Source organism: Mus musculus, chromosome 14 (genome assembly GCF_000001635.26).
Source record: "Mus musculus strain C57BL/6J chromosome 14, GRCm38.p6 C57BL/6J".
Classification (NCBI taxonomy): domain Eukaryota; kingdom Metazoa; phylum Chordata; class Mammalia; order Rodentia; family Muridae; genus Mus; species Mus musculus.
This window is the reverse complement of record NC_000080.6, coordinates 57,058,276-57,070,521: the sequence shown is the minus strand read 5'-3', so window position 1 is coordinate 57,070,521 and position 12,246 is coordinate 57,058,276.

Below are 12,246 nucleotides of genomic sequence, written 5' to 3'. Positions count from 1 at the left end.
GTACAGGAAGTGGGGCCTCTCACAACCCCAACCCAAAGTCTTAGATGACCAGATGTTCGATAAATAATTGGGCTGGTTACATATGTGCTATTAAAGACATTTATATCCCCAACTAACGAAACACTGTGCCCTGTCAATTAGTCTAGTTGTTAATGAACAGTGCTGTCTACACTACTTTTAAAAAAACTCAAGCAGGGGAGTTTTATATGTTGTAAACTTTGGTGCTTAAAGATTCATTAAATTCTGTCCTAACAAGATCAAACACAAGCTTGCTGTGTTACTCTGAGCTGTCACACTGAGGTAGGACAGACACAGTCAACAGATGTGGGTTCAATTTTCATCCCACACACAAAGCAGATTCACTCAGAGAAGTAATTCCGGTTGCTACCACCAGGGGACGCCACATACAAACACATTTTCACTCCAGTGGCTACTGGGGTAAAGCTCTCTTATCACCCAGGTTCTGGGCACCTGCCACAGAGCCAGGCTCAATGTGTAACATCAGCCTCAAAATGCTGCTAGAACATAGAGATGTGACCCAGCTGAGAATCCCTGTCTAGTCAGTTTGTCTTATGTGTGCATATGTATATATCTACTCTCAAATTACCCTAAATGCAGTCTTTGTTAAAGTCAAACAAGAAGCAAACTTTTACAGCCAACTATTAAACCATATAGTTATTGTATTGGTTGTCACCTAGAAAATGTGTAATATGACAGGTGCAAGTCTTTCTGGTCTTTGCATGATATCAAGTAAAAAGTTCATACACACACACACACACACACACACACACACATATATAATCGTCTTCCTCATTTTAAGCACACAGTCCTTGTGACTTTAAGCACATCCACACTGCAAATGCCACCCCATCTTGTTCCCAGACAGAAATTCCACATCCATTACTAACTCCCCTGTCTCTGCTCCCCAGTCCTGGCAACCACCATTTTACTCTCTGTCTTCATGATTTTTTTTTTTCTGTTTGTTTTTTTAAGACAGGGTCTCCTGTAGCCCTAGCACTTCTGATCTTTCTTGATTCCACTTCTCAAGTGCTAAAGTTACAGAGAATGTCCTATGGCCTGCTCCCCCACCCCACCCCCACAGTTATACACTATAGCCAAAGATGGCCTCCAGCCTCAGCAGTCCTTTCCCTGTGCTTCTCAGGTGCTGGGATCGTAGGCATGAAACACCACGCCTGTTTTCAACTTGACAGTTCTCAGCAGCTCTAATAAATTGTGTCTTAGTTAGGGTTTTACTTCTGAGAACAGACACCATGACTAAGGCAATTCTTATAAGGACAACATTTAGGGGCTGGCTTACAGGTTCAGAGGTTCAGTCCATTATTACCAAGGTGGGAGCAGGGCAGCATCCAGGCAGGAATGATACAGGCAAAGCTGAGAGTTCTACATCATCATCTGAAGGCTGCTAGTGGAAGACTGCCTTCCAGGCAGTTAGGATGAGGGCCTTAAAGCCCATGCCCAGCTGGGCAGTGATGGTGCATGCCTTTAATCTCAGCACTTGGGAGGCAGAGGCAGGTGGATTTCTGAGTTCGAGGCCAGCCTGGTCTACAGAGTGAGTTCCAGGACAGACAGGGCTACACAGAGAAACCCTGTCTCGAAAAACCAAAACCAAAACCAAAAAAAAAAAAAAAAAAAAAAAAAAAGCCCATGCCCACAGTGACACACCTACTCCAAGGCCACACCTTCTAATAGTGCCACTCCCTGGGCCAAGCATATAATAGTATCATAACAGATTGTGATACTATTCATTACTGTTGCACTGGCCTTGTTTCAATCTGCATCTCTTCAAAGTGCATATACAATGTATATTCCCATTCCTTCCTTTTGAAGGCCAACAGTATTCCACTGTAGGCATGAACCTCATCTATGTATCTATCACCCACCAGGGATACTTGGATCTCTTCCACTTTTTGACTATTAAATAATTTTATACACCGAGTGCGTAAGCATTTGTTGGAGCTATATATTTTGTACCTATAGTTCTAATGAAAAGTTGTAAATTATCATACCACTATATAATAATTCTGGTATAAACAACAATAAAGCTCATATGGAGACCGCAAGCCATCCGTTGTTCCTGTGATTAAAAACAAAACAAGACATAGAAACTATCCCTGTACTTTTAGGAGAATAAAAAATACAGAAAAACACTGTCCTAGTTAGGGTTTCATTGCTGTGAAGAGACTCCAAGGTAACTCTTATAAAGACAAGCATTTAATTGGGGCTGGCTTACGGGGTCAGAGGTTCAGTCCATTATCATCATTGTAGGAAGCATGGCAGTGTCCAGGCAGACAGGATGCTGGAAGAGCCAAGCCTTCTACATCTTGATCCAAAGGCAGCCAAGAGGAGACTGAATGTGTCACACATGTAAGACCTCAAAGCCCTGCCTCCACAGTGACACACTTCCTCTAACAAGGCCACACCTCCAATAAGGCCACCCCTCCTAGTAGTGCCAGTCCTTATAGCCAAGCATTCAAACACAAATCTATGGAGGCCAAACCTATTCTGTAGAGCAAGCGGGCCATGCCACCAGACAGGCATACCAACCAGTGAGGTTGAGTGACCTCGAATCTTGTGAATCTCAGAGCTTTGAGAATAGCAGGAGTAGAGCTGCTTTCTGCCTATGTCTACACCTGCTCTGGAACACATAATCATGACACCCAACTGAGAGGACCACAGGCAGGCAGGCAGTCTCATAATATAGTCCTCCCCCATGCAAATAGAGCATCACTAACATCTCAAACTCAGCCAATAGAAAACATCTACCCAAATCCTATCCCACTCCCCAAGGTTCACATCGTAGCTGTCCACATGGGATAAAGCGCACAGCTATTTCACAGAGGATTGTCTGAGAGTGGTTATCTTTCCTGATCCGTAACACCTAGGGAAGAGTTCTCTCTCCCAAAGCATTTATTGCTGGATCTTGGACCTGCCTGGCTGGCCACGCTCTCCCTGCCAGCAGGGGCTCACATCAGGATGGCAGCTGACCCCACCTATGCTGCTGCTACTGTTACTATCGAAAGACCTGGGACCCCAGCTACCTGCTGGTGCAGGCCACCATTGCTGTAACACTCCTGGCATTCCCAACTACACGGGAGTCCTGTGGAACCTATTTGTCCCCAGCTCTGCTTCACTCCTCCTTGGTCTGTCAAACAAAAATGTCTGATGCCCCAGAGGGAAGAGGCTAGACAGTGGACCACACCATTCAAACCACCACAGGCACTGTGGTGGTTTGAATAAAAATGAACCCCACAGAGTCCATAGATTTGAATAGTGGGTCACTAGGAAATGGCACTATTTGAAAGAATTAGTAGGTGTGGCCGTATTGGCGTAAATGTGTCACTGGGGTGGGCTTTGAGGTTTCAAATGCCTAAGCCAAGCCCAGAGTCCCTCTCTTCCTGCTGCCTGCAAATCTGGATGTAGAACTCTCCACTACTTCCCCAGCATCATGCCTGTCTGCATGCCACCTTGCTTCTCTCTATAATGAAAATGGACTAAACCTCTCAACTGTAAGCCAGTCCCAAGTTAGTGTTTTATAGAGATGCTGTGGTCATAGTGTCTCTTTACAGCAATAGAACACTGGCTAAGACAGACGCTGAAGTCCTTAAAGCCTGCCAGCCATGATGGTGTGCAGGCCTGTAATCACAGCACTCAGGGGGTGAGGACGGAAAGATCAGAATAGTCAGTGAAAGCCAGACTGAGAAACTTGGGACTCTCTTAAAATTAAAAACAAAAACCCCAAGTCGCACAACCCGGACACAGTACACATCTGCAGCTCCGAGTTCCAGAGGGGACAGGCTTCACAAACCTTTAGAGCTTCAGTGCTTTCTTTCTCTTTGGAATGGGTTAAATTCAGGTCTGAACAGAAGTGAATTCTTCCAGGAAGGGGGGCACATTACTAACCCAAGAAGATCCAAACTTTAATAAGACAACACAGGTTTCTCTGTCGACACTGTAAAATGTCCAGAGACCTGAATTTTGCTTTATTCCTGAAATAAATCCATCACCAGTAAAAGTGAATTTGTTTGGAAGCCAGCACCCTGACATCTCTGGTAAGGTATATATCTTAGGGTTTCTACTGCTGTGAAAAGAAAACATAACCACATCAATTCTTATAAAGGAAAACATCTAATTGGTGCTGCATTGCAGTTTTAGTTTAGTCCATTGCTGTCAGAACAGCACACAGGCAGTCTTGGTGCTGGGGAAGGAACTGAGAGTTCTACATCTGGATCCTCAGGCAACAGGCAGAGAACTGGCTTGAGCTTCTGTGACCTCCAAGTCCAACCCCTAGGGACTTCCTCCAACCAAGCCACACCTACTTCAACCAAGCCACATCTCCTAATAATGCCACTCCCCATGGGCCATGTATTCAAACACATGAGTCTGTGGGGTCTATTCCTATTCAAACCACAATATTCCACTCCATGGCCCCCATAGGCTTGTAGCCATATGACAATGCAGAAATGCATTTAGTCCAACTACAAAAGTCCCCATTGTAGGTGTCTTAGTTTGGATTTTATTGCTAGAGGAGCCAAGACTTCTACATCTTGATCTGAAGGCAGACAGGAGAGGACTCTCTTCCACACTGGGCAGAGCTTGAGCATAGGATCTCAAAGCCCACGCCCACCATGATGGACTGTAAGAAGCCATCTAGGGTAGGAGAAGGCTATTGGAGGACTTTTCTGAGATGGTCTACCATTTTTGCATGGACTGCAGTGGATGAGCTCTGGGAGGCAAGGCCCCAAGAGATTACATCTTAGGATTGATTCTTGCAGCTGATATGCCTTTCCTGTCATTATTAAATTATCATAACAATTCCTGGGCATCAGCCCACCCTATTAGACAGATTTTCTGCAGACCAATGAAAATGTACTCTTTTGTAGCAGTGCTATAGACAAATAGATGATTTCTTAATTCCAAGTAATTCTATAGAATTCCTAAAATTATACAAGCAATTTTGAGCCCTCTGTAATTTGATAAGTGCAATTAGAATTCTGTAAACCTTCATGGTCACGGGCAATTTGCACTAAGATAGAAAGAAGGTGTGAAACAGATTTACGATGAAGGAAAATATTTCTTTAGGCTGCAAAACCATTATCTGATAACTAGAGGTCATAAAAGGGAATAAACAGTTTATTGTAGGTGCAAGGAGAGAAGACAAAATATTGACTGGGTTATCTATACAAAATTTCAATACTAATGAGACACTAGGCAGATGATTTGCCTCTTGACATAGTGCGTTTCTTGGACATAAGAATGATAGTTTTTAACTTTTAATGAGCTAGTGGAGCTAGTGGCAGATAGATAACTAATCTTAATGGAAACATATGTAAACATCTTTCTTGTTACTTCTTATTCAATTTGTGATTTGAATCTATGTTTGAACTTGTGAACTTTTGCAAAAAGGTGCTTGGAATACCGTGTGATCATGTATCCTGAAAAGGTATAAGTATTGAGAACAATGACAATAGTAGAGTCAGGTTTTTTTCTTAAGATCTGTGGAAACTTAGTTCTCTCCCTTTTCTTTCACTTAGAAATAAACAGTAGAGTCTCTTCTCAAAGTTTTTGTTTTTTTCTGCAACTTTTTCCAAGCTGGCAAGGAGTCAGCCTCAGGCTCAGCCAGGAAGGACCTGGGGTGGGGAGAGGAATCAAAGAACCTCTTTAATTAATCCCTCGTGCCACCTCTCCACCCCCATTGAATAATTGGGTGTCAATCACCAGAGACCTGCAGCTTCTGTCCTCAGAGTAATTTAGAGTCCAGACAGGTAAACATTATTTTATAGTAAGCAACCTTTACTCTTAGAAAACCAAGTTGTGCTCTCCACCAATACTCTTCCCCCTCAGCTGCCTTCCAGAGAGAACCAATGCTTGGGCAGGCTCCCAGAAATGCACTTTTTCCAATAAGGCCTCACCTATTCCAACAAGGCCATACCTCCTAATTGTGTCACTTCCCAGGGGCCAAGGATATTCAAACCACCACATACTACTCCCTGGCCTCCATAGGCTTGTTCAAACATAAGAATCAAACTGTAAACTCTACATCTCCATGTCTGATGTCCAATACCTTTCAGCTTTAATGACTATAACACCCTTCTCTTTCTTGAGCTGCTTCCACTCCCTGTTGGCAGCTTTTCTCAGCAGATATTCCACAGCTATGGCATCTCGAACATCTTGGGATTTCCAAGGCAGCCTCAACTTTATAGCTTCTTGTTCCAATATCTGGGAGCCACACATGATCTTTTGGGCTCCTCCAAAGGGCTTGGGTCACTTCTCCATCTCTGCCCTGTGTAACACTCTACATTTAATTGGGGCTGGCTTACAGATCAGAGGTTCAATCCATTATTATCATGGCAAGAAGCATGGCAGTGTCCAGGCAGACACACAGGGTGCTGAACTTCACAAACCTAGATAGTGTGATCCAGGATCCAGACTGTGTGGGAGTGCTTATTGCTCCCAGGCTAGAAATCTGAGTATTAGGTCCCTATACTGAACCCCATAGGTATGGTAGTAAATACTCATCTTTGTGAGTATACTTACACATGGAGGAGGTGTGTTATATGCCTCTGTCATAATGTGACCCATTATTAATTGAAATGTCATTAGATGGCACAAGACTCTAGCTCCCCATAGACAAAGAGAAAGGAGGATGGATTGGCAGCATAGGGCTACACCTCAGTAGACTGAGGCAGGTGGATCACAACTTCACAGTCTGCCTAGCAATTTAGTGAGACTGTGTCCCAAATATTAAAAGGTTAACAATGGGATAGGGTGAGGACATAGTGCAGCGGTAGAACAGGTTTTCATAACAGGAATGTCAGAGGCTCCTGAATTGTGTATAGTAAAGGGAGCTGAGCATTAGCAGGCTGGCTGGCTGCAGTTAGAGCAGCTTCTCCCAAGCTCCCAGGGTTGTGACTTCTCTTCCATGGTGGACTGAAATGTGCGACTGTGAAATCTACTTCTTTTCTGGCTCTACCTCTTTCTGTGTCGATAGCACTCCTGCTGACAAGATGACTGCTGTTCCTAAAACCTGCCAGAGTCTACAGTAGCAAGCACCAGCCCCACAAAGTGACACAACTCCACAAACAGCAAAGATTCTCTGCCCGGGGAAAGTGGTGTTAGGACAGGAAATGGAGTGGCTGTGGTGGGCAGACTAAGTCTATTTTCCTCATAAAGGCTTTTTGTCTGTGCCATGGATTGCCCACTACCTGACCCTACTTATCCTTGGGGGTTGAAGGTGAGGTGGCATGGAGTCAATGCACAGACAGTGTGCGCAGGTGAGAAACACCACAGCACACTCATCTAAACACTGTTGCAAGCTTTCTTAATACCCTCCACCCTTGCCCCATTGGTCCCAAGAAAGCATCTCTTCTAAACAGTACTTCCTGGTTGGATGACATTGTCTGTGTCAGCAATCCCTGGTCTCTCAGGAAGTCCTCAATTGGGTCCTCATGCAAGGGATACCTTGCAGCTGTGTCACATTTATGTAGAGGCGGCTGTGCTGTGCCTCCTACCAAGGCTAACACTACAAAGATTGTACTGAGGCTTGCTCGGATGCTCATACTCAGCTATTGGATGGATCACAGGGCCCCCAATGGAGGAGCTAGAGAAAGTACCCATGGAGCTAAAGGGGTCTGCAACCCTATAGGTGGAACAACAATATGAACTAACCAGTACCCCCCAGAGCTCGTGTTTCTAGCTGCATAAGAATCAGAAGATGGCCTAGTTGGCCATCAGTGGAAAGAGAGGCCCATCGGTCTTGCAAACTTCATATGCCTCAGTACAGGGGAACGCCTGGGCCAAGAAGTGGGAGTGGGTGGGTAGGAGAGTGGGGGGGGGAGGGCATGGGGGATTTTTAAGATAGCATTGGAAATGTAAATGAAGAAAATACCTAATTAAAAAAAAAGATCTAAGGGAACGAGGGCTATTGGAGAGGCAAACATTGTGATCTAGTGTTGCAGGATTTTCCCTGTCCAATCATATTAGTGCAGAGGAGGCCTATGATTGGAGATGGAAAAGGGAGGCGGAGCTAAGAGTGGCATAGACCAGCATTGCAGGAGGAGAATGGAGGCTGACATGATGATATCACCAGGTTAGATTAATTAGGATAGAGCTTTTATTATTATCAATTGGCTCTGAAATTATTGTATTGGCACCTTGTAAACTATATGTAAATCTGATTGGTTAACCATAATTATAAGCTTTAAAAGTCTTGATTTTATTGGAGCAATGGTGGTGCATGTCTTTAATCCCAGCACTTGGGAGGCAGAGGCAGGCGGATTTCTGAGTTCGGGGCCAGCCTGGTCTACAGAGTGAGTTCCAGGACAGCTAGAGTTATACAGAGAAACCCTGTCTCACAAAAAAAAAAAAAAAAAGAGTCTTGATTTTACCGGGTTACTGTGTATTGTAATATGCAACCTCGAGGTTGGTGGTTCCATTTGGTTACTGGAATATGGGATCACCAATTACAGGGGATTATAGCAGAGAGGGAACTAGTGGCTCCCGGGACAAGCGAGCCAGATGCTGCAGGGGCTAGCTGGAGAGAGTTGCCGGTGCTGGCAGGAGCGCGGGAGTGTGGTTCGGCCCCACAGAGAGTTGGTGGGTTCATTTTTTTAATATTTCCTGCAACAACCTGGAAGGAGAGAAGAGAAAGGGCCAAATGATCAATTTCTAAAACAACTCTGTTATGAAGACAATAAAAAAAAAACCCCACCAGCTTCTTATGAAATAAAAAGGTGCAACTGAGGGCTAGATAAACCCTTCCTGGGGCCAAGCTTGGTTCTGGGCAATACCAAGTCAGAAATCACTCCACAGATTTTCCTACTCTTCCAGGAACACCACTTCCTAGTTCCTACCATGCAGGACCACAAGCAGGGCAAATCACAAGAACAGATGTCGATTTCTGTCAGTGTTTTGATCAAAGGTATAGCGGCCCATCTGGTAAGGGTGCTGCTGGCACTCTGAGGTGACACACAGCATCGTACAATAGGAGATAAGAGCACTAAGGAGCCGCCGGAGAAGAGACAGGATGGTCACCTCAAGTTTAGAGCCAGCCTGATCTACATAGTGAGGTCCTGTGTCAAAATCCATGCAAAGCAAAACAAACAAAAAGTCTTCAGTATCAGCCACAGGCTCTGCCCTGGTGCCCTTAGCAAACCCCAGCCACTTCCCACAGACCCGTGACTAACCCCACATTTGAGCCAGGCCTGGTGGCTGATGCCTGGACTCCCAGCACAGCAGAATCAACACAATCATAGTGATTTCTCTGTTTTGTTTTCACAGTGCTAGAGACTGAACCCAAGGCAATCCGACAGATTACCTAACCCCTTCAGAGCTCCCCCGGGCCTTAGAGCATGTGATGTAACTTGCTCCTGCCACGGTTGCTATGTCCTCTACACAGATCCTGCATGTGCTGGAGGTCAGTCGGATGAGGAGCAGGCCGTTATTTTATTTATTTATTTATTTATTTATTTTACCGCAGGAAAAATCTCTGTATAGCCTGGGTTGGTTTCAAACTCACAGTCATTCTGCTGCCTCAGCTTCCTAAATCCTGAGAATACAGACTTGTGCCAACAGGCCTTCTTTGACTACTGTTGTCTCATTAAGACTTACACGTGCCTATGAATTCACTTTTTTTTTTTTTTTTTTTTGGTTTTTCGAGACAGGGTTTCTCTGTGTAGCCCTGGATGTCCTGGAACTCACTCTGTAGACCAGGCTGTCCTCGAACTCAGAAATCCGCCTGCCTCTGCCTCCCGAGTGCTGGGAATAAAGGCGTGTGCCGCCATGCCCGGCTTGAATTCACTTTTTAACAAACACTGTTAATCCTTCTGTGGAGAGAGATCAGCACAGCTCAGCACCACGGATGCTTTGAGTACAGGAAGTGGGGCCTCCCCCAACCCCAACCCCAAAGTCTTAGATGACCAGATGTTCGATAAATAATTGAGCTTGTTACAAACGTGCTATTAAAGACATTTATATCCCCAAGTAACGAGACATTGCCCTGTCAATTAGTCTAATTGTTAATGAACAGTGCTGTCTACACTACTTTTAAAAAACTCAAGCAGGGGAATTTTATATGTTGTAAACTTTGGTGCTTAAAGATTCATTAAATTCTGTCCTAACAAGATCAAACACAAGCTTGCTGTGTTACTCTGAGCTGTCACACTGAGGTAGGACAGACACAGTCAACAGATGTGGGTTCAATTTTCATCCCACACACAAAGCAGAGTCATTCAGAGAAGCAATTCTGGCTGCTACCACCAGGGGACGCCACACACAAACACATTTTTACTCTAGTGGCTACTGGGGTAAAGCTCCCTTATCACCCAGGTTCTGGGCACCTGCCACAGAGCCAGGCTCACTGTGTATCATCAGCCTCAAAATGCTGCTAGAACATAGAGATATGATCCAGCTGAGAATCCCTGTCTAGTCAGTTTGTCTTATGTGTGCATATGTATATATCTACTCTCAAATTACCCTAAATGCAGTCTTTGTTAAAAATCCAACAAGAAGCAAACTTTTACAGCCAACTATTAAACCATGTAGTGATTGTATTGGTTGTCACCTAGAAAATATGTATTATGACAAGTGCAAGTCTTTTTTGTCTTTGCATAATATCATGTAAAATGTTCATATATATATATATATATATATATATATATATATATATATATATATATATAAAATCGTCTTCCTCATTTTAAGCACGCAGTTCCTGTGGCTTTAAGCACATCCACACTGCAAATGCCTCCCATTCTGTTTCCAGAACTGAAATCCCACACCCACCACTAACTCTGCGTTCTCCACTCCATGAGTCCCAGGAACTTAATACCTTTTTTTTTTTTTTTTTTTTTTTTGAGAAAGGATCTCAGGCAGTCCGGGCTAACCTTGAACTCCCAATCTTTCCACCTCCACTTCCCACGTGCTGGAATAACAGGTGTGTGCTTCCATACCTCAGTCTCTATGCTTGTTTTGATTTTTAAACAGAGTTTCCCCCATCTGCCTCAAGACAGTCTCAAATTCCCACCAAACCGCCTGAGTCTCAAATGCTGAAACTATATTTACCTGGCTTTAGTTTGACAGCACGCACGTCTTATATGTTAACTCAGACAGCATCTGTTCCTGTTGTAGCTGGCTTTTTCATTGCCATATGATCTATCTTCATATCAATTGTACATTCATGTTCTTTTCTAAGGCCAAACAATATTTTACAGCACTTAAAACCTCATCTGTGCGCCCATCCATCTTTCTGGGAGCATCTAGATTACTTCCACCTTTCCACTCTTGAACTGTGTTATGAAGTGGGTGTGCAAAGGGTATTTGCAGTTACACATTTTAAATCTATTTCCAATAAAAAGTTGCAAATCATTATTATACTTCTGGCTTTACCAATACAATACTAGAGTTTGTCCAAGACGGTGCAAGTCTTTTAATACTTCTGATGCTTCTGTGGGGAGAAGTATTCTTGTATTTCTTGGAGAGAATAAAAACAACAGAAAAATAAAACCTTCTAGAATAACATTTCTGGATTTCAAAAGAACCTAGGCAGGTGTGCAGTGCAGGCTGCCATCACGGCCCTGGGATGTCTGCAGGAGGTTCCGGTTGAGACCAGGTCCCGCTCCCGGAGACCCTGTCTAAGAGACAAAACGAAATAAAACAAAACTGTATCCATGTGTTACCAAGTCCTGCAGGAGACCGGCTTCACGTCTCTTCATAAGCTTTGTTTTCTTTCTCGTTGGAATACGCTTAAATTCAGACTCGAACAGAACGACTGAATTCTTCAAAGTCAGCGGATTGCAAACCCAAATAGAGCCAAACTTTTTAATGAAGCAATAGGTCTTTAGGGGGACTGTAAAACAACCAGAAATGCACATTTTCCCTTATTCCTAAAATAAATCCATCACTCATAAAGGGACTTTGGGGATCCCTTCTAAAACTGCCACCAACATTCAGTGAATTATTATTTACTAATGATTAGCTGCTGTTCAAGTCCTGTTAGACCCTAGGAAGCCAGAGGAAATGGACAAGGCCAAGATTCTGTCCCTCTCGGTGTCGGTGTCTTATGACTCTCAGAGAAACTCCGAGGGTTAGACACATTAAAAGCCTCACCCCGATGCGGACAAGCTAACCGGACCACACTCTGCCATCCCATCCCCAAGACCGTCTGGAACAACTTGCCCGCAGGGACATCTTCCCCAACACTTCAGGCCATGCCAAGTTTCAAGCGCCTTG